The sequence below is a fragment of the Phalacrocorax aristotelis genome, chromosome 9, assembly GCF_949628215.1.
Source record: "Phalacrocorax aristotelis chromosome 9, bGulAri2.1, whole genome shotgun sequence".
Classification (NCBI taxonomy): Eukaryota; Metazoa; Chordata; class Aves; order Suliformes; family Phalacrocoracidae; genus Phalacrocorax; species Phalacrocorax aristotelis.
The window spans coordinates 21,842,751-21,866,674 of NC_134284.1; the positions used below are offsets into that span (position 1 = coordinate 21,842,751).

The window sequence follows — 23,924 nt, forward strand, 5'->3', positions numbered from 1 at the left end:
ACTTTGTATCTCCTATCTGGAACAACATATAAATTAAATTCTAATTCCAACCCTTCGTATCTTCCCTCTTCCCACTTTTTTAATTGATTGTATTTCACCAACATAAAATCCACAAGAAATATTGAGACACACATACTGCCTTTTAAAAAACAGAATACATTTCTAATCATATTCAGCCTCATAAGAAATATCAAAGCACATTTTTCATGACAAACGTTTTTATCCATGCCCTTGCTCTATCTAACCATCTATGGATAAAATAAAGTAGCTACTTCCATTATTCTTTCCAAAGAAATCCACAGTAAGTTTCTATAACCTCACACACAGAGGTTACTTTACTCTATGGTCCTGAAGAAGCCTTAAATATAAAATAGGAGAATACAGTGAAGTGATAAGTAAAAACCTGCTTCTCCCATACTACAAAGCATAGCCTTACCGTTTTAATTTCCGCAGTCTCTGCGTTTATGCTTCCCGAACTGCATTTTGACATCATGATATCAGCTTGTAGATTAATCACATAATTTGCAAGCTTCAGCTCTTAAAAAACAACAACAACAAAACCTATGAACAACCATACAAATGGTTTGAAAAGGGAACTACAATAGCAGAGTGAATTGTGGCAATTAATTTGCTTATAAACATTTAAATGTGTCAACCCTACACGATAGCTTGCTGACAGAAAATGAACTATTTAAGTCCATCTGGAACACAAATTATTTCCGTTTAGATTTAGAAACAAGAATTTAAAAGACAGTGATTTAAAAGTTAATTTTTGGTAGTTTAAATGTGGAGGTAAACTTCCCTAATCCTATCTAGCAGGTTACTGTGATGAATGTTAATAACTGGTTCACGTGAGAAATACAGTAGTGTTATGTTCTACACCATTTTACTATGTTCTGTATAATTGGACTGATTTTTCCCTACACATGTATTTTCATTTCACTTGACCTAAACACCAAAAAAACAGAATCCAAACTTCTTTGAAGTATTTCAATTTGAAGCAGCAAATAATACAGTAAACTCATGAAAAAGCAACAGCCATTTCTCCCTAAGTACATTAACACATGTGTTTTTTAGAAGTAGAAACACTGTGCAATTAATTTAGCTATACAAGTAAAATTAGGGAAGATAGTAATTCATGACAGAAGAATTTAATAGATATATTAGCCATTCTATAAAACTAGAACTTAAAACAAAAATACTGTATCTAAGCCAATCTACAATGTTCTCAAAGCTCTAAAAAATTTACATTATATTTTCACTTAAAGTATGAGTTTTCCCAGACTTAAAAAGATATTCTGAAGTCAATTTTTTTTAAATCGATACTGAAAACTTAAATGCAAAATGGATCTTGATGAAAATTTCGACTTCAGTTTCATAAAGTTAACAAGAAGGACACTCCCAAGATTACTTCAGTATGTTCATTTTTACCTCAAATGCTGATGCTGAGCTTTTCCAGAGTCTCCAAGCCTGTAATTTTGTTTCACCCTAGGTAACCTAAAAGGCAATATAAAAAGAGAGCATTTTAACATGAACTGCCATAAAAATCAATTGTGCCATGTGGTAGTCTGCTTTCTTGCATTTTAATATTTAGCTCTGTAGCAACAGCACAAGGTCCTTCAAAATCTAATTATCATATGTTCTTTTTTGGCTAGGCATACAGACAGTCAGTGTCTGAAAGATCAGCCTTCAAGTGTTGAGGAGATATTTGCATATTTTGTTTTATCTGTTTAAGTAATTGCTAGCTGAGTCCAGCTAGATTTACAGTTTTCCTCCCTTGTGCTCCCTCTCCATGTTTCACTTAATACACTAATGAAATGCTGAAGAAGCTTGTGTTTTTTCAAAAGTGCTGAATAGTATCTTAAAGAATGTATGAGTTTTGAGGAAACAAAATAAACAGTCATTATTTTATTTTACAAGGGTATGTTGGGAGTACAGCACAGAAAACCTGATGAGTACTGCATTCATGTACAAAATAGACCTACAAAAATGTTATTCCCAGGGCTAATTTTTAGATTCATGTTTGCACCATACACACGTTTTTCTGCACAAAATACAGCAAAATGCTGATAAGATGTAGCGACTAAACTTAATTTTCATAACATGTCCCTGCTATGCCTAGATTATTTGCTTATTCACCACCTCTAAGACATGAACCAGAATACGTACTCCGCTGAACCAGAAAATAGCCTAACAGAACACTGTATTTTTACTGGAGAGGTGACAGAAATATACTTCACTTCATGTATGCAAGAAAAGCGGAAAGGAACAACATAGCGCTTGCTAACCCCACAATACAACAAATATGAAAAGCGAAAGAAGATTCAACTCTGTCAGTAAAGCTAATGCCATATATGGCTTCACATAGCAAATGTACTTTATTCCCTAATCTTAGATGGCAAACAAAAAGCATACAGATCAGCAGGTAAGATCTGGGAGAAACAAAAAAAGTATGCAATTCTCCACCAAACCCAACAATTTCCTTTAGCACATCAAAGCGGTAAAACAGAAGACTGCAGCTTTAATCGACTGGCAGACATGAATTACAGTAGGCCCTTTTAAGGCCGTAGCCAACATAAAACCAGACAGGCCACATTCCTGAGATGCAGTCAAGTTCTAGTACAAAACAGAGAGCTTATATGACATTAGCATCTAAATGGTGTTGGTGCACCCACTCAGACAAAAGCCTGTTGCAGTAGGCGGCCAATCCTTCCCGTCTGCGGGCCAAAGGCATCTGCAGCTCGCCAATGATCCGGGACAAACAATGGACACACTCGGGGTCACCACAGCCAGCAACATAACCAACCCCTCCAGTATTTATTAACTACAACACTGGAGTCCAATCTAACAATATCCTTTTACCACATTTTAAAAAAATTATATATATCTCGTTTTACTCTACAACAACTGGGGATCTTGCTAGAAGAAAGCAAAACTGACAATTTAATTACATCAACATTGCTAAAAATTAGATTTCTACAATGTCTTCTATTGAACAGTAATGCCACCATTTAAAAAAGGTTTCTATTAAGAGCTCAGCATTCATGTATTCTGTCTAAAGATAGAAGGTGAGAGTTCCAGGGTAACTAGCCATTTTGAGTGTCTAACTAGCCATACCATAAATATCAAATACTCAAAAGAATAAAGCAGCAACATGAAAAAAAAAATCAGTTCTTATAAAGACATCAAGAGAACCATCCAAGAGGTGACATACCAGTCACTTCTGCAAATCTCCAGTGCTCCAGCAACCTGCAAGGGACCACTAGTTACCTCTGCAAATCTCAGCCAAGATCTTCAAGTATCTCAGCTATTTGCTACTTAAACATTTGCTAATACAAAACCCAAGTATCCAAATGTATCAAAACATATACAGAAATTATCAACATGTTTTATTTTTATTTCCTGGTTTTGTAATTCAGTACTTTTAAATAATCATATTAATGTGACAACTAATTGTTGTTATTAAATAAGATTGTCAGAAAAAGGAAGACTGAAATTTTAGAATAGACCTACTGACACACTACAGGCAACAGTCTCAATCCAAAACACAGACTATCAATGTTCTTGCTCTTCAACATCTTCTACAGTTTGAAATTAAACAACTATTCCCTCTGTCCAAATAATGATGTTCATATTTAATTAAACCATTTTTCTAACTGTTAACTTGAAAATGAAGTTCTTATCTTGCAAGAAGATCTATGCAGTTGGACTCTCAAGCTCACAACAGAGTGACGATGAAGTGAATTATCTTCATGCAAATACAAATTAATTCCAGCCTGAATCAAAGTCCTGCAGCATCAGTGGGGGTAAGGTAAAAACTACAGTTATGATTGGGAGGAAGAAGCTTGTCTGGGCTGGCATCCTGTCTCTCTATAATTACAGCTGGTCACGGATGCTGGTGGGGTGAAGGGGTGACCAGAAAACGTGTTACTCCAGCAACCTTATATTTCAAATATTTTTCTTTGGTTTATTATGGTACAAACAATAAAGTTAGTCAGAAACCACAGTACAAGCTCCCTACTGCCTCAGATTAACTCCAAAACAAAATACTCTTAGCATCCAAGGAACTAAGCCTTCTCCAAGGAAGTCAGAAAAAAAAATATTTTACACTCAGGACACATCTCTCTAAATAAAAAATCTGAGCAATACTAAATGTGTTTCAGAGTGTTCATAAATTTAACAGCAATTAGAATTAAATTATTCCACAAAATATTTAATTCTTTTTCAAGATGCTGTTTGAAAACTAACCCACAGAAAAACCACAGGTAAGTTTATCGATCCTCATTTATGTAGGTAACTATATTATTATTATATCAATATCACATGAAGGGATAACTGACCATATCTGTGAAATTATTTATCATTTGGTCCTTTACCTGGGTAGCAAATCATTTACTTGTGATTATTTAGTTTATTTAAAGGTTATGTTCAAGCCTTTCAGGCACCTGTGTCTTTCAACATGAAGGCAGTTAAGCAGACATTAGGGCAAGGATTTCTCTCCTCCCCAATCTGGGGGCAAGCTGTGAGGCAAGTACAGTTCCAAAGCACCAATTATTCTTGCTTATGTTAAGTAAAAGCAGCAGCTGTCCCCTGAATATAACCCCATGTGGGGATTTGAATCCCATTATTTGCATAAACATAAATCCTCTCTTGCCATGGGGCAAAAAGTCAAGCTCCCCAAAACATGAATGTTCGACAGTTTTCTCCTATCTCTGTGCCAGAACATCCAAAATTACTGATTCCTACACTATGAAAGTCTTTCTCTGAAGTAATTAATTGTATGATGTAAGACCTGCAGATATTTGGGGTTTAAGACACCCTCTAGATTTTCCACCAAGTCTAAAATGAGAGTTCAGATCTCCTATAGTTGGTCATAATATCAATTTATGTATCACCCAAGAATCAGTGTGCAAACAATTGTCTTATTTTCAAAGAAGAATGCATTTATTATTAACGGTGCAAACTAACTCATCCTAACGCAACCTTAAAATACAGAAGTACTACGTACTGGTTAGCACATTATTTACTCCAATTACATTTTGGGCTTTGTACTTGTTAATCTGTCTTTCTGAGAAAGGCTTCTCACCAGTTACACTACGTGTCTGCACATCATCTTCCCCTGCAAAGAACTTGCAGGCACACTACTGGAATATTCTTTTATATGAAGCTGGGATGAAGTCAATATTAAGTTCATAAAAACATGTGGTATAAATAGACTTGTTGCTCCCAAATTCAGAAGACATTCAAAGCTGCTCAGATGCCACAGAATCCAATCTCCAGAGACATAACAGGGAGGGGAACACAGAAACACCCCACACCAAATGCAAAACAATTCACTGATTCTTTCATTTTATTGAAGAAAAAAAATTAATCATTGATAAGACTTTTCTATAGGTCCACTATTTTCTTCCCTTGGAATACCTAAGAATGTCTAAAGGCATAGATGAAAATGCTCTGTGGAATAGTGTTGTAAGGACTCCCATACGAGAGGTGAAGAACAGAATCTCCCACGTTATGATTGCAACAAAAGGATCTATGTGCCTGATTGTAAAATGATCTGAATTAATTCCAAAATGGAAAGAGACATTAGAAAAGGAGATCTGTAGTATCTTAACCTACATACCTGGCTAACCAACTTACTGTGCATAGCCAGAAAAGGCTTTTATGCTGAACCTTTTCTTGTTTTAAGAGCTGAGAATCAACCAGGCCAGCGTCAAGCATCTGTGTGCTAATAATCTCATATCAAGAAGCGCAGCACATTCTGCAGCATTAATGGACCAATGCTAAAATAACTTTGTGCACCATGAAGCATTTCACATTATTAGAGGTATTTTGAATTTTCTATTTATAAAAATTAAAATAACCTTTTACTTAATAGTAGTGACTAATGCTTCCTATTTGAGTCAAACTAAAAAGAACCGCAGTCTTGAAGGTAGAGGCTTTTACAGCATACCGACATGTTAGGCCTCAGCACAGAAGGAGGTACTTAGATCATACATACCTAGCAAAATATAATGAACATAACATTAAAAAACTACAGCATTTTATAGATACTGTTATTTCCCTCCATGTAAATATATGCATTTAGAATAGAACATGATCATTCCTTTACATTCTTTACATTGAGCAGGTCATATCAATTAACAATTTTTCTTTATTTTAATGCAATCTTTACTTTTCAGTATCGTTCAATAAGACATCGATTTGCATACTGATTAGGGTTTAAAACTGGTGAGAAGCCATAAATATTACATTTTAACAGTATACAGCTAGAAGCTTCATGTGGTATTTTCATATCACAGTATATTTGTAGCACTGTTAACATTCAAGAACAACTGACATGATACTGAAACTGATTCAGATATATTCAAGAATTTACTTGGGGAAAAGGCAGCAGTGGGAGAACTGAAGTTCTCATCCGAGGTAAAGCGGCAAAAAGTAACAGCATGTGATGAGAAATGCTTGTTTTGTGTATTCTCAGTCCTGAACTATATATAGGTAAGAAAAATTGGAAAAGTTTGCAAAGATTTGAGGGCTTCATCTTGTGCTGTATAGCTTCAAGTTTTCATTGAAGAAATAAACGCCTTTATTTTTAACAGATGGCTTAAAGTCTTAGGTTTAAGAGTATACTTTGAATTATGACTCACTTTGAAGAACAAAAATATTCAAGACCCACACAATATAACTGGAATAACTTCCTCTCCCTAGTAAGTGGGATCATAGGTGTCTAAACACTGACTGAGAAGCTTTAAGTTTTAAAGCTTTTTTTCCCCCCTTTGAAAGCTTTTCACATTCTGATCACTTATGAAAGAGAACACAAGGTCAAACAGATAAACAGCCCACCATGTTAGAGTTGTGAAGTAACCCGTTCATACAGCTCCCTTAGCTCCAGTACTGATGCAACTAAGCACCAGTAACACTTTCAGTGCACAGACACAAACCAGAAAACAGACCCATTCCTGATTCAACCATCTGTCAATCTTCCACAGCAGCAAAACGAATGCAAGATGAAAAAGAGTAGCTGGAGATGAAATAGGTATCCTTGAGAGATTTCTCTGGATGTATATTAATAGGTGTCTTTGCCTAATTCCAAGTCTACATTACAATAACAATCTTTTCAGTCCAGTGCAGCTTTAGTCCAACTTTCCACATTAACTCTGCACATGACATGTATAATGGATACTCAAACTATGTGGCTAAAAACAAAAAAAGTATCCAAGTTGCTCCTCCTTGTTGAATGATAAAAAAAGCTTCAAAAACTGAAATAAGCTGTTTTGCTACAGTCACCATTAAAAAAGGGGGGAGGAGGGAGATAAGCTAATTTTTTACCCTTCATTTCTCAGGATGGAGTGAAAGCTATTTCTGCACATAAGCAAAAACATTCCCAGCTACACAAATGAAAGGATGGTTGCAGACATCAAAGGAGTTGTGGTTTACTGAATAGTGCATCACTAATGATTACTGAGGCAGGTTGGAAGGAAAGATGATGGAATATTGCTAACCAATTCCACTTTTTCTGTGTTATCTAAAATGACTCTGGGTTGAGAAGTAATGTTTTGAAGGAGTTAAATCCCTGTTAATAATGGTGTACTTGAGTGCTTCTGACACTAGTTTGGGTTCTGGAAGCAATATAACTATATTTAGCTTCTGCTAAGCATAACTCAGAATTAACATATTCTCATGATTCTTTCAATTCCAGACCGTCTCTGGATAACTGGCACAATATTGCACTGGAAAGACAGATATACCTGCAGGATCCTGCTCCACAGCTATCAGCTGAAGGGAGTTCCTCTCTTCTGTAACACTAAAATATAGCCCTGTAATTCAAACAGTTCTGAACTGCATTTTCAGGATAGAACACAAATACACTAGTTTCAGTGGAGCCTCTTTGCTAAAAGTATCACTGTAGAGTTTGCTTCACCTGAATTACCACAGGTAATTACCACAGCACCAGTTATCAAATAATGCTAGTATCGAAAATAGAAAATATGAAGCAAAAGAATGAATTCTGTCCTGTTCTTACCACATCATTTGTAGTTTGCACAGAAGTTTTCAAACCACCTATCATTATGCCTAATATCATCTAATTATCAGAAGTATAACAGCAGACATTTTACAGCTTGCTTGACTGCAGCAACATTAAGCAGCCAACGTCAAGCAACTATCAGCAAAAACTCTGATATGTTTAACTATTTCATTAGTTCTGAGTTTTCAGAAAAAATCCAGCCAAATTCTGTGCAAATTGACAGCTGCATCAGCAGAGCCTGGACTATCTCCCCTTTCTGCTGGTGTCCTAAGCTTCTACTCTGGATACATTAGGACCTACAAAAAAAAGTGACAGCCTAGCAGGTACATTAACTGCAGAAATCCTGGTGATGGACAAGAAAAGACCGGGAGATGACAGGAGAATCAGATAAGCAGTAGAACATCTCTCCACCATCTAGAATTTGGGAAAAGAAAATACAGATTTGTATGTGACCTTTTGCTGTTATCACCTTATTATTGTTCCAATCTGGGTTAACCTGAGAAAATCCAGCATTCAACATCTTATGACTCTTTCTAGGGCAGACACATTGTGGAACATTCTTTTACACCTTTTTGTTGGGCAGCTCTGCAAATACTTCAATACTTTCACTTAGCAATGAGTACTGGATTCAGAGTACTTTCCTGCCCTCATTTATCTTCACAGTACCCTGCAGATCAGACTGATCGACTATGTAGTTCTCCAGATGTCAACCAAATCCAGACTCTCTGAAGGCATCTATGAAGCAGCACAGAAGGGGATGGAGAGCAAAGCAGCTGGAATGAACATAACCTTTCAGGTAAGAGCAGAAGAAATGCTGCCAGCATTTAAATGACAAAGAACTCAATCTAGTTATATGGGAATGAAAGGAAAGGAGCAAGTTTCTAGAAGCAAACCAAAAAAAACCATGAATGCAATCAAAGTCTTGGAAAAGTAGAGATACTTCTGCTTAAAAAAAAAAGCAACCACAAAAAAAACCCACACACCTCTTACTAGAGGTCTTAAAGATAGCAAATGATCTGGTTTCAAAGCAGGGGAATAATCAAGCATTTGAAGGTAAATTACTCCACCGTAACATCCCGATACAGCAAGTCTGATTAAATCAAAGGCATTAACTCCCCTTAATTTAACGTTGATTTATACTGGGAAACCTTACTATAAGGTTTCTTATATAACTAGCCTTTCTGTCAGTTAGAAGCTTATTTTTGTTATACTTTTTTTTTTTTAGAAACAAGTGCTTCCATACCGGTATTATTTACCTTGATTTGCAACAATCAAACACAGGCATCTGATTTATTAGGAGAGTAGTGTCACAGCCATTACTAACATTCAAGTAATTTCATCATGTAAGTTATTAACCAATATATTCCATCATGTAGAAAAATTTCCCCCCCTCCTATTATGCATATTACAGTACATTTGGAGAGAATTTACAATTCAATTAATGCAAACATATCTTGAAGTTATAAGACTAAAGTAATAAGATTTATAAATAATAAATAAAACTTTATATTATGCAAAATAAATATTTAAATACAACTGGCTTTCAATTTAATTGACTAATCATTTGCTTTTATCTCCTAGAGTTATTGAGCTGACTTATTTGAGTGGGCATAAACAAATGCACTAAGATACCTAAAGAGGCAGAAAATTGATTGGTATGACTTTCAGAATGATTTAAGCAGATTACAGACCTAACTTTCAATGGAGATTTTAAAGATTTCCTACTTCTTTCTCAGTAGTCTTTAGTTTACAGATTAATTACAACACCTTTCTTGCACAACAAATAATCAAAAATACTATTATTTTTGAAAAATGCATAGTTAGCTTTCACCATTATAAAGACTAAATAGACATACTTATTGAAGGTAGGATACAATTCCGACACCCAAAATCTTTCCTTTTCTCCATAACTACATATAGTTCGTTAAAGAATCACCATTTTCTTAATTTGTAATTCAAATTACTTAGGCATCTTTCAAACACATACCAAAACTAAGTGGTGGGGGGAAAAAAACCAACACTAAAATGAAGACCAAAAAATCCCAGCCTTTATGTCTAAATAATAAGACTTGCAATATAAAAATAGTTTTGAAATGACGTTTTAAAGGTATATTGTTTTTAAAAGTTTGACTTTCCTGCACAGACAAGAGCTTAGAGAAACTGAGACTAATTAAGGCAATAAAGCTCATTCAAAAAAAGTAAGTGTGTTAAATCCTTATGGGCAAGCTGTCACTGAGAAGAGTGACCTTATTATTCCTTCTAGCAGGATTAAACACAGAGCATATGCAAAGGTTTAACATACCATAATTTCCCCAGATTGATATTTCATTTTAGCTCTCTCAAATATGCTCACAAAAATCTGTGTCTGGTCGTACAGTAAAATTTTTCTAAAATAATCACTGAAGAAATATACGCCTGGTGTAGATACAACACAGGAAAGTCACTTTATCACTTTTCTTTCATTTTCACACAGCAGTGAGACAAAATTCTGCATGATAAAGGCTCCCAGATCGCAGCTTAACATGCATTTAATATGGCACTGCTACATATACAGGAGCATAACTCATTCACTCTTTAACCTACATGCTGCCCCCAACCCTCTCCTACACTGGCACAACTCTTTCCAGGTAATTTGTTACCACATCCAGAGACAGACCAGAACAGAATAAAGAAAATCACACAGAATAAAATCGTTTCTTACATGAATTAGTCTCCTTAATCCACTTTACTACACAGCTGCAGAAATGCTTGCACAAATAAAGTTAAAAAAAATTACCACTAGCTGGGGAAACACAGGCGGTTTCTTTCTAGGGAGAAATGCCAGCTAAAATGCATGTCAAACTATGAGATACAGCCCATGCACCTCAGATACCTAACAGGAAAAGGATTTACTGTTTTGAGTAGTGCCTCCATGATCATATAACCCCTAATTAGAATGCCAACTTTTTAATATAAAATATTCATATTCTTTAACTTTTCTGCTTTTGTCTTTTTAATTAACCCTCTGGACAGTATCATAACATCAATTACAAATACTCCTGCATTACTCCTGCATTAAGTATCTACTATTTCATATGAAAATTATACATCCAGTCAAATAATACTCTTTGAAGTATGCCTGTAAATTGAAACCTGTAAATATTTCTATTTGGATTTATGGGATAAACAGAAAGTTTAACTCTCACTAAGTGCTGAACTCCTAACATTTAAAGGCACATTGTTTACATTTTGGATATTCATGCTCATAGATTCAATGTATCTTTATGTATCATCATTCAATTACGTTTTAGCAAAAACTGCAATTTTCACCATAAAACCAAGTTTAGCCTATCAAAAAAAAAAAAACCACCAACAAAACCAGAGTCTGGAAAATTTGTCTAGCCTAACCCACCCCCAGTTCTACTCTGAAAGCAAATTTATGGGGTTGGGAAAAGCAGAAGCTTACTCAAATTGGGGAAAAAAGAAAAATGAGAAAGTTTTCCCAGTTTACAAAGGTGACTCGCCTCTCTCAACTAGCTTGACTTCTTTCTTCGGAACTTCCCACACAGTTATTTAAATACTTCTATTGTGGATAGTGTGGGGACCTAAAGCTTTGATTTCAAATTAAGAATTACAAATCTCTACCATGTTGGTGGTAAACAAACTAGGGAGCAGTTTTTTTGGTTTGGGGCTTTTTTTTTCTCGCTTGTTTTTGGGGGGTTGGGTTCTTTTGTGGGTTTGTGGGTTTTCTGGGGTTGGTTCCCCTCCTCCCCAATCAGGACAATGATTTGTCTTTCCCTCACTGAAGCCTAACCACTCTGTTTTCAAGAGGTTTTAAAGGTAATCAAAGTATATCTGAGAACTTGAACACACAATTACCAAAAAAACCAACCTTTCACTTTCAGAAGACTGGAAAACTGGATAGAGGAAAACATTCATTTTTTAGGTTATTAGGCTTTGTTTTGTATTTGATTACTATCTTGAAATACATAATCACTACATTTGAGGAAAACTGGAAAAGATGTCCTAAAATTTTAAGCAGTTTCTTGCACAGCTCCCTAATTATGGGGTCATGACTACAAATTCCCACTAGATAAAAATGAGAGGTTTTAAACTAGGCATAGCTTTGGATCTGAATTTCCCAAGATAATTGCTAGAGCCTAAGTGTTCAGTCTTGATTACTGCACTTTCTGATGGTTGTTACTTTTATTAAAAAGCTGTTAAAGCCTCAGAAAATTACTCACTAAAGAAACGTAGTCAAGTCTAATGGAATTTTTATTCTGTTTTCATAACACACCATAAGCTTCCCTCCCCACACTTTGGTTCATATCCTGGATTTACCACAGATGATTTTCATATAAAAAACCCACAAGAATACTGTAATAATTCACCTGTTTATAACAGCATCTATTAACATTAAGTGAGAAAGTGGAAGGTTGAGAAAAATAAGAATCAATTATTGTAACGAATAGGTGAGAAATCAATATTAATACAGTAAGGAAGACAGTCAAGTGGAAAGTAGCATTTTAGGATCAGATTTCACGAGACTGGGGATCCAGTCCCATGGCAACCTAGTGCCAGGTGAAGCAATCCCACTTTTATTGCCCCTTCCCTTCTCTAAACAGCTTTGACACTTGCATGACTCTTTGGGAGAATAATAGTTCAGCACACTAACCAAGTGATTTTTTTTTTTAATCTTGACATAGGCAAGTTTTCTGCTCTTTCAACAGGCTGAATTAAGTAACTGATGGGGATCAGATGAGTATTAGAGCTGGCTTGAGGAGATCGTTGTCATCCATTCTGACAGCCACTAGACTGCCTACATTACAGAACACAAGCAAATTGGATTCAATGGATTTTTGACTGTCACTCAAAATCAAACAGCAGCTTCTCTTCTCCACTGCCAGCTGTTGCTGAACTGTTACACTAATGACAACAAACCCCAAAATTCCAGAAACACGACTTCTTGCTGTCTAGTCCAGAACTAATTGAATGCAGCAAAAGGACACACCTAGTGGCAGCAGACAGCAATAACAGGATGAACCGATAACATTTTAACAACTGTTAACAGTTGGCAGTCAATGTATACATTACTAGCATCATTGGCACGCTACTAAAAATGCTTGCCAGAAATCAGCACCTGCTTCATCTTTATGCCAGTCACTACATGCCCTAAAATCATCCAGTAATTCCCTGTAGACCCTCATCCACTGAGATAATAACTAGTCAGTAGACAGTTTTAACAAATCATTTGTTTTGTCACTGAAAACTCACCTCCTATTCAGTTTAGGTAACACACAGTCTCGAGAAGACCATTTTCCAGACAATTCAGTATTAATCAAGGCAGGTTTCACTTCAACTTCTACATAGCAAAGCATTAACTATGCAAAGATTACCATAGGGAAAATTACTCATCTCCTGGAAGCTGACTGTATGTCTCTCCAAGACCCCAGGAGATCATTAATGTTTTTGTCATTATCCCAGTCCTTTTTCAATGAACTTCTTCAAGGTCTATGTTGCCCACTACCTTCATAAAACCTACACCTCCTCCTCCAGAGCTTTGTCACCTGTCACAGCTCAAATTCTTTCGTCTCAAATTCCAGGACACAATTTCCTCAGTACGTGGTATAATCACACTTCTTCAGAGGAAGATTTCAGTAAACAATAGTCCTTCTGATTACACAGTAGATCAGCTGATTTATTTACTCAGCATATACACCTGTGGACTTGAGTGCCTGGGTATACATTTTTTATCTATAATCTTTGAAAGTATACAGACAGACAGCTTATTCTTACCCTGCCAGTTACAACTTGCTATGTTCTTTAGCATCAAAATAAGTCAACTCAGGGGGCTGATGCTGACAGAGTTCAATATTCTGTGGAAACAATGAAGAAAGGAAAAACTCCCCCCCCCCTTTTTTTTAAACAAGTAGTAAAAAATTATAAGGCGGTCCATGGGATTTTGTTTAATTTGTATAAGCCAACATAAAAATGCAGACCTTGCTTACAACTGCAGAAGTAGTGAGAAAGAGAGGAGGATAACCCCATGGCTCTTAGTAACATAGTTCTGTCACTTTCTTCTTACAGTCTCTGCCATTCATGCTGACTCCCTTCACCACCCTGGTAGAAACTATTCATTTCCTAGGGTAAATTTTCCTCTTATTTTGCCTCACAGAAACATGAAAGCATAAGTAGCAAGAAGAATAAATGAACACCACACACATCTTCCTGGGCACTCATAGAACATACAGTGGAAAACAGTTTCAAACCACTTTTTTTTAAGAAGTCATGTACTTTTTCATGTCCATTATCTACCTCAAATAGTCATTTGGTTTCTAAGGTTTTGGAGAACATTGAGACAGCACTATGTTAGACAGCAAGAGTAACTTAAAATGGTTCTCAGTAACTTGAGGGTAGGGGGTGGGCATGTCTTTTTCTCCCCAAAATATTTTTCACAGACCTCATATCACTTCTTACTAACTTTACATAGCAAATTGACAACATAGGCTTCTAACTTCAGTGGAAAGATGGCAAAAGGTTGTGGGTCACTGAGAAATTCAGAGGCCAAAGCTTTTAGTTTTATTGTCAGCACCTTCTTTCATCTTACGTCCTCTTCCAAAAAGGAAGACCTACTAGCCACTGACCATGAGTGAAAGCAGCAAGGCAGACAGGCCTTACTTCCTAAGGAAAGGAAATTTATGCTATCAATAAGTGGGCGGGTCTAAAACTCCAAACCAGTTTTCAAAAATAATGTTTAAAAAGTCTTACTTGAGATCGATCTCAGGCACCAATATCCTGATTAAAGACGATCAAGTGGAATCAATGAACACTATGAATTCATAAATCCACCATAAATCAACTTAAATATATCTAATGTCTTAATGTACAGAGGCAGAATATAAACATTGAAAAATTGTCTTTGCTTTAAGCACTTAAAAGTTAAACTCAGAGGGGGTGAAAAGAGAGATACCTGAATTAACTTGCCAAAACTCAGAGTCAGTGAGAGATGATAGGTTTTCCAAATCCTAGACAATGTCCTAACCACTAGATTACCTCTAGAAGTTTTTACTATCAACTACGAAGCAACTTTACCTTTAGGCAGGTAAGTCTTGTTCATTTCTTCTTGAACAAGAAAATATACAGCCAAAGTCATCATAAAGAGCCAGTAACCATTGCAAGAAAGCTGATCTAGATCAAGTTTCTTACAGAGATAAAGCAGACTTTGCAAACAGAAGAAAAACATGAATTGCAAAGTTAGCCAGCCCAGACATGTTTGCATAGTCAAATTATCTCAATGTAGTCAAACAAATTAACTTTAAAAAGCAAGCTGTATTTGCCTCACTTTCTAAGGAAAGAAAATTTATCCTATCAGTAAGAGGGCAGGTCTGAAACTCCAAACCAGTTTTCAAAAATAAAATATTTTAAAAAAAATACTGAATTCTTAAGGTTTCGAGGAGACTGATATTTTTACCATGACACAGCTACTTATTAGCATCTCTGCTGAGGAAAAGACTGCTACGTGGCTTGACAATTTATCAGGAATCAGATTCCAAAAGAGGAGACAGGCACTGGAAACCAGGGTTTAATAATTAACAGTATGGGATCTTTTTTTTTTTGTCGAATGAAAAAACAAGGATGTTGATGAACAATTTAAAACAAAACAAAAATCCCAATGCCAGCTAAAATAGTCCCAACCAGACCACCTCTGCTTCCAGCAACCAGTCCCTCAAGTCAGCAGCCCCTCTGCTGCATGTCAGATATAAATTCACACTTATTTGGTGAACCCAAAGGAACTGATCCTTTATGAAGAGCGATAGAAGATGCAAAACATGGGCAGAAACTGATCATGCCAGCTTACACAATGTAAATACTGAGCCACAGACATAAAGCAGAAAAAAAAGCACAGCAAAACACATTTTTTCTACAATACTATCATGTATTAGCAAGAATCAAGAAAGAACACATTTGGTTCTTTTTCCTGGGTAAGGAGTGACCCAAAAGTAACACCTGAGCCAACCAAAACAAGAATCACAGATTCACAGTGTGTTGCACTTAAGTAAAAGCCATGACAAAAGGTACTAAAGTCTCTTGGATTCAGGAGTATTTATGCAAGGAGAAGATGGAGAATATTGCTCTTCCTTCTTTTCCCACCAGAGAAGGACGTTTCAACCCTTCCAGCTGTGCAACAATGCACATAAATTCCTTGATACTAGTGTCAGTTCTCTGCTTCATGACTCCAAAAGCTACAGGAATTTGAAGGTGACAAATGTCATAGGAAGTTTACTTAACTATTGCAGTCTGCAATATAGAGCAGAAATAACAAGGGAATTTGAGATGCTCAACATTCGAACCTGAAAAATTATGACATTACTAGGTAGGGCATGCAAGAACTACCAAAACCAAGAGCTCACCTAATATTGTATCATGACATACATTAAAGCGGGAACTGCCTCCTGCAGATTAAGTCTTTTAGAATAGTTAATGACACTCCTACATCCATCCATCCCCTCAAATAATCAATACAGTTTGAGCACCAAACCTTCAAATCCCAACCAAAGACTGCAGTAACTTCAGCTAAAAAAATGGAACTTTTAGTTTTTACTATATATCGGGTTTCTTCTCTTCTGGTTTATCACAATACATATGGAAGTCATGAAAGGCTAAAGGATGAAGAAAGATGCCTGGATGGAGTAATGAAAAACCATGCTTTCTCTACTCCAATCATTCTTACCCTTCAGGGTAGGGTGTACTATACTACAATTTTACTTTCTTTAAAGGGAACCACTTCGGGGGGGGGAGAGGGGCGGATATCAAACTTACGTGCTATCAGTCTGAAGAAATTACCATTGAACATATGAAGGCGATGGGATACAGATGGTCAGTGGTTACACAGCTAGGCATTAGGACAGGAGGGAAGCAGAGCATAGGAACCATCTCGCTGTTCTGCCAACAATCTATCAAGCTCAGCATGCTCCCTAGTTTGTACCACCTACATGAGAGTAAAAAAACTGGATTTCCTCACAAAGAATTATGGAATAATGGAACAACCCTTCTCAAAGAATGTTTTGGTGTTCTACCTGCTGTCTTATAGACAAATCATGCCCTGAAATAAAACTCCTGTCTGTAGTCATAGCACTTACTATAATGCCCATAATCCCTAAAGAGTACACTCCTTGTCAACATCTTCCTGAACTCTTGCTCTCACTTATATTCTATAGCTTATCCAAAGAGAAATCAGAGTATTTCAACTCCAAGTTTCCCATATTCATTTTACTAAATGGCTCCCTGCTCTTCTAAGAGGGATAACAGACAGTTTTATAATTGTTTTTGCCAGTAATTTGCAGTCACAGATCGATGCACATTTAGTCAGTTTATACTGAAAGTGAATATGGGTGAAGTAATGATACTCAGAATCTAATCAGCTGTGCTAAAGCAACTTTGTGCAATCCCTTAATGTTTCTGAAAAATGGGGAAAGTACTTTAGACATTTTTGAAATGGGAAATGAGAAACACCTATGGAGTGCACAAAAACAGCTTTTTTGAACAGCAGGTTATGCTTTTTTTCTTCTCATAGGCTACAGAAGACCAAGGTATTTCTCAAAAACAAATGTGTAACTTCTATAAAAACGTTAGTATAATATTATGTCAGACAAAACAGCTTTCTGGCTTGTTAGCTTTCCTCTATCAGTAACCAATAGAGGACACGTACGAAGGAGTATTATAGCAGGGAAGCAGGAATACCTTCTACTGACCTGTCACCTTGATGTTTGCTGAGTCTGAGAAGATACTCCTGTGATTGATAGCCTCTGATGATCTTCCCTACAAAGTAATTGTTTCAACTTCCTTGTAAACTTTTGGCATTCCCAATAGGCTGCAGCACCAGGTATTTCAGTCACACATGGTGTAAAGGAGTATCTCATTTGTTTTGAATCTGTAGGATACAGACATCTTTCCAAAACAGGGGAACACAAAACAAAACAAACTCAGCAACCACCTTATCTACTTTCTTCATAACTAAGTTTCATAAAGTCTCATCCCTCCACTGGTATCTCTTTCGCTGGGTGAAAAGCCCTAATCAATTTTTGATCTACCCTTCTCTTTTGCCTAATGCAACCTTTTTGAGGTAGGAGATAGATAAATGGAAAATACCCAAACTGTATTTAGTATTAAGTATATGGCCCCAGAAAGGATTTATACAATGGCATATTGATGCCATTTTCTCCTCAATTGTTAATTCTAGCATTATTCACCTTATGACTGCCGGGCGCTGGCCTGCCACTTTCACAGAACTGTATCACCAAGATGGTTTCATGAACAGTGTAGCTAATTCAGACTTCAGCACTTCTGAATAAATACATATATCTTTTTTAATCCTATGGATTAATAATGAAGTAACAATCCAGCTATTATACATGTAAAAGCACCCTCCAGCTGAAAACTTCTAGTAGTAACATCTCCAAAGCTTTTAAATAGACTACAATGTATCTTGCAGACACACACAAGGGGAAAGACTCTCTTAATAGAAGGATTCAGGAGAATAATTATGGCATAATAGAAATCAATTTCAGTTTGTGTCTATATCAACTTGTTAAAACAAACCTCACCACACAACTTACTAAACGTACACATGCAGTTTGCACTTCCAACAGAGCCTCCAAAATGGCTTATAAAAAGTAAAGCATACAACTTAATACAATATAACGTAACTTGAGGGTCTGAAAAGTTACTCCTGTTTTGGTTTTCCATTTTGTCTTGTTTCTCTAAAAATGGTAATCACCTCCCAGACTACACCCTTTCTCCACTTGAGCCCACCATGTAACTTGAAGTTCAAAACCTTAATATCAAAAATACTCATAACTGATCATGTGAAGTACCAACATCCTCCAGACTTTTTTGCAGCTGAAGTTAACTAAGCCACTAAGAGATTCACTTTTTGAAAACAATTTATTGTTAATGATAATACACAAAAAAACCATTCTCAGTATCACAGTCCATTTTCTACTCGGCTTTTTTTTACCTAACACATCAACAAACTCCAGTGCAAAAATATTTGTCTTCTTAATCTTTTGTTTTTCAACTTAAGGCCGCACAGCGCAAAGTCTGCCTTAATCACGCTACTACTACGGTTTTTCACTCCATGTGCTGCCTTTATTTAAGCTGGAAGAAGACGGAAAGGAAGCGAAGAGCTCAGAGTTTCCCACACCGCCTTACCACGAGCACTTCAGCGTGGAAGCTCTTTCACCACCCCACAGCGCGCTCCCCGAGCCCATCACAGCAGGACAGAGGGGCTCCGGGGAGCTCTAGCCCCGGGGGCAGCGCCCCGGCCCTCCGAGCGCCCACGCCGACCGGCCCCAGCGCGGCTGCCCCCGGGGCGCGGAGACAGGGCAGACAAAGCGGAGAGGGGCCGGAGCACGGCCCCGCCGTGCGGGCCCTGCCGCCGCCCCACAGGCGGGGCCCGAGCCCCGCCGCCCGCGGGAGGGTGCCGAAGCCGCTCCTGGGGCCTGGAGGCCGGTGCTGGCGGCCTCTGGACCAGCGGGGCCCCGCGGGGACAGGGACGGCCGCCGGGACGGAGGCGGGGCAGACCTAACCGGGCCCCGGCGGCGGGAGGGCGGAAAAGGAGCCACTGCCGCCGCCATCCTATCCTGCCCCGCTCGGCTGCGGCGGCTGAGGCCGGCCCAGGCGGCGGGCCCCGACACCCCCGCTCGGCCGCCATGCAGCGCCCGGGGCGGGGGGCAGGCGCGCCCACGCCGCCATCTCCTACCTGCTCGTGCGGGACCTGGCCTGGCGCTTCTCCCCACTACAGGCCGTGTCTCATTGTGCCGCCGCCATTTCCCTGCCGCCGCAGCCTCACTCCCCGCAACTGTCAGGTTCCTCCATTCACCTGGGCCCGGGACAGCCTCCGCCTCCTCCCCCTCCTTTCCCCCTGCGCCGCCGGCCCTACGCAAAAAGAGTACCTCCCCCACCCCTCCTGCCCATACCAACGGGGGCCGCCCAACGCCCGCAGCGCAAACCCGCTCCGAGAATTCCACCCCGAGCAGCTCACACGCTCCTCATTCCCACGCTATGAAAGGAGCCAAGCGATTGGTGGCTAAAGCCGGGTAAAAGGTGAAAGGTTCACAAGACAGCCAATGCGATAGCGGGATACAGCATCGAGAGCTCACGTGTGTGCGCCCTCCCATCCCCCGCGCCGGAGGACTGCGGGGCTCCCGGGCCTCGGCGCTACCCCGCGCAGGCGCTCGGGCGGGTCTGGCGCGCGCGGGAGGCGACGAGCGGCGGCGCTGAGGGGAGGGCGACGCCCGCCATTTTGCGGGGGGAAGGCCGGCGTGGCCCGCTGGGCTGCTGAGGCCGTCTCCACGGCATTGCTCCTCTGTCTGGGGCAGGACCGCTGTCGGGGAGAGGGATGCAAGGAAATGGGGTTGTCCTGTCGTACGGCTCCAGGCAGGCCGTGGGAGAAAGGCAATCCCTTTGGCAGCAATAAGGATTGCAGGGTGACTTCGGCTACTGGCTGTGCAGAGTGGCACTGAGATCTTTCATCGCAGTGTAGTGAAATCCCACCTTTCTGTATGCTTAGACCATCATTTCTATGAGAAGTGGCCTTCCTGCCAAAGGCAAAGTGCTGCTTTTCCACTAGGGAGCTGGTGACCTGTGCCTTTGCTGGTGCTAGGCCCAGAAAGTGGACGAAAGGACAGCTGGAGATGGTTGGATTTATGTGTGCTCCCTAAGCATCATCTTCCTTTGCTGTTGCTTCAGGCAGATTGTTGAGTAGCTGGACCACTGGTCTCGCTCTAGTTGCTTGTCAGCACTCGCTTGAGTGATGTTACTAGTTTTAAAAGCGCCCTGAAATTTCTTGGATTAAAGAGCTGATGTAGGGTAACAATTTTCTACCATCAAACCCCTTCAGCCTCAGATTAAGAATGGAAGGGAATTGTGTGGTGCTGAAACACAGGACTTAGGCCTCGCATGCTGCGTTTTTCCAGCTTTTATTTTCATTATAACTGACATACAAATCTGGAAGCCATGTCCTTGGAAAACTGGGGGGAAACATTGGACAATGAAGAAGCTCTGAACAAATTAGCTACCTAAACTGGGCTGTAGCACAACAAGACTGATATGCAATGCCTGATGTAGGAGAAGGTTTGGTTGGAAGCATGAATAGTGGGTCACTAAGGTAGGACTGAGTGAATCAGTTCACAATAACTAGCACATTTGGAGCTACCTTACAGTAATCTCAGTTAATTTTAATTCGTTCCCACCTCCCATGGCATCACCTGCCAACGCCATTCTCTTTGCAACTGGTAAGAAGACCGAACCCTCCTCACAGAGATGTAGTTAATAACCAAACTTCCAGGCCTGATTACTACATGGCATAGACCCATAGCCACAGCCTGGACCAGATAGATGCTTAGGGCAAGTAAGGAAATGGATAACTCTTGTAAATTCAGATTTGGAGTTTGAAAGTGTCTTGGCCTAGCTTAAGTCCTGATGGTTCATCAGAGAGCTGAAATGCAATAATCACATCATACTTCTGTCTGGTCACATCTCCGAATAAACGGCAGTTTTATGGGACCAGAGAGGAATTGTCCTGCTGAATATCTAGTCATCAATTACAATAGTGGTGGTGCACAAAATTGCTGCTTCATTCCTGAAAAGCTGTGCCTGGAAGTGACCATGAAAAAGCTGCATCTGGCTCAAATCACCCTACCTGTTCTTCAACGCATTGTGCTTACCTTCTGCAATGTCAGTGAATGTTTGTCAGGGTCAATGTTCATCTGCATGATTATCTATCCTGTTACTCTCCGTGGAGTTAATAGCTCATCCTTTTCACCTTGATACCCTTCTCAGGATTTCATTGACATATGGAGAAGTGAAATTGCAGACCAACAAGAAAGGGTTTGGTTGTCAGTTGGTTTTGTTGTGGATTTGTGTTGGGTTTTTTTTTCTGAGCATGGAAAAAAGAACTGTGCTACCAGATGGACCTAAGCGGTAAAAATCTTCACTGTTAGGGACCACAGTTTGCTTTGGTGTAATTTTAACTGGTAAATGCACAATTCAGTTTTCAAGCTGAACTCTTCCTTCCTGTCCTTCACTCACACGTGTCCAAAAGCTCTTACTTTTCAGTAGTTTTCTTACTTCTTGTGCAAGAAAAAAAATTACTGTATTTTATAATAATTTACCATCTTGATGGGATGCACACACTTAAAGCTTAGAACAGGCCTACCTATAGTGCAGATGAGCTGTCAGATCTATGGACTGACTGCTCGTGCAAATCACCACACCAAAACTGTAAAGATACAGCAACATGTGGGCAATGTGGTCACTCTTGTGGAAAGAAATCTTAATAATGTAAATATACATTGCTGGCCCCATCCTGCCTCTTCCTGGCACCTCCTTTCCACAGTGGAAGGGTTTGGTTGTGTGCTGTGTTTCACTGATCCTGTTGGCCCTGTTGCAAAACCCTGCAAGATGTGTCAGGTGCGCAGGTGCACCACCAGTTATGCTTCTGTTAGGCCAGGTGACCAAGTTGGGAGTCTCCTAAGATTACATATATGTACGCAAGGACAGGAGATTGTCCTTGTTGCCTAATAAAGATGTTGACCGTAAATGTGCTGCAAAGCCACTTCTGGCCAGCCACTCCCCTTCTAAGCTGTGCTGATGGCAATGTGTATGCAATGGAGGATCTGCTGCTGGAGGCCCAGCCTCCCTCGTTCCATCTGTGCTCTGTCAGGGGCTTACCATCTTCCATAATATAATTGTGCCTACAAAACCAGTGTGAGGAGATAAAGCTAACGGGCATTCTCAGGCTCATTTAAACCAACCTCAGTAAAAGTAATTCAGATTAAAAGTGATATAGAGGACTAGGGTATTATCAAACTAAGTATTTTCTTGGCTCAAACCTCTGTTGCTCTTTAGAGCACATCTTCTGTAATGCCCATGGTGTTAAATATTATATTACTAGGTATTTTTGTAGCATCGAAGGGGCATCCGTCTGGTTTTTATGGATGGAAGAATAATGATATCCCGTGACAAAAGCTTAGGAAGAGGAGCAGCTGTTCAGTCTTATCCAGTGGGAGCTGTCAGAACATATGGGTCTATTTTTCCAATTTTAGCTAAAGTATCGAAGGAAATTGGCATTCTTGATTATTTCTAACATAAAATAGAGCAGAAGGAAACCTTCCTTAATCTTCTGCAGGCCATGATTAAATAATGAATTTTATCCAATTCAAGCAGGTTCAAAGAGAAGGCAAGCAGAATACTTAAAACACAGAAAAAGCAAAACAATCGAATACCAGGAGAATTCTGGAAGTTATTTTCATGTGAAGAAAAGGGTGTCTTTCTTCACAGCTACTTCCTCCTTGAGCCTGCCTGCTGACAGGTGTTTCTGATTTAAAAGCACAGTTAGGATAAAATTTGTGCTATTCCTTATTATCCTCACCACTATCCTCTCTCCTTTGTAAGAAATTTATATTTTATGTCATATGCTTGTATGACAGCTAACCTTCAGAGTTTAAGCCCAAATAAAAAAAATTGATTACTATGTTGATTTCACAAATTTCTTATGAAGATTTTTGTCATGCTTTTAGCTGGGATAGAGTTAATTTTCCTCACTGCGGCTGGCACAGTGCTGTGCTTTGGACTTAGTATGAAAACAATGTTGATAACACACCGATGTTTTGGTTGTTGCTGGGCAGTGCTTGTACTAGTCCAGGACTTTTCTAGCTTCCCATGCTCTGCCGGGTGCACGAGAAGCCGGGAGGGGAGGGGGCACAGCTAAGAGAGGGTTATTCCATATCATGTAACGTCATGTCCAGCATGTTAACTGGGAGGAGCTGGCTGGGGGAGGGAGGCAGCAGTCATGGCTCGGGGACCGGCAGCGTTAGTCAGTGGGTGGTGAGCGGTTGTATCGTTTGTGTTTCTGGGT

General features: G+C 39.1%; 1 protein-coding gene across 6 annotated transcripts in view; it reads right to left on the minus strand.

Moving 5' to 3' along the window:
- Positions 1–20,070, minus strand: part of DICER1 (dicer 1, ribonuclease III) — a 64,735-nt gene extending 44,665 nt beyond the window's left edge. Inside the window, exons 1-3 of one of the 6 annotated variants that reach the window (XM_075103817.1) lie at positions 19,984–20,070; positions 1,432–1,497; positions 437–537 (exon numbers count right to left, since the gene is read on the minus strand). The gene's annotated coding sequence lies outside the window, so the exon portion shown is untranslated. Of the gene's footprint in view, positions 1–436; positions 538–1,431; positions 1,498–17,757; positions 18,245–19,766; positions 19,930–19,983 lie in introns of those variants that run through there. The other 5 variants (XM_075103819.1, XM_075103816.1, XM_075103818.1 and 2 more) reach the window with 5 other exon arrangements.
- Positions 20,071–23,924: the final 3,854 nt, after the last annotated feature.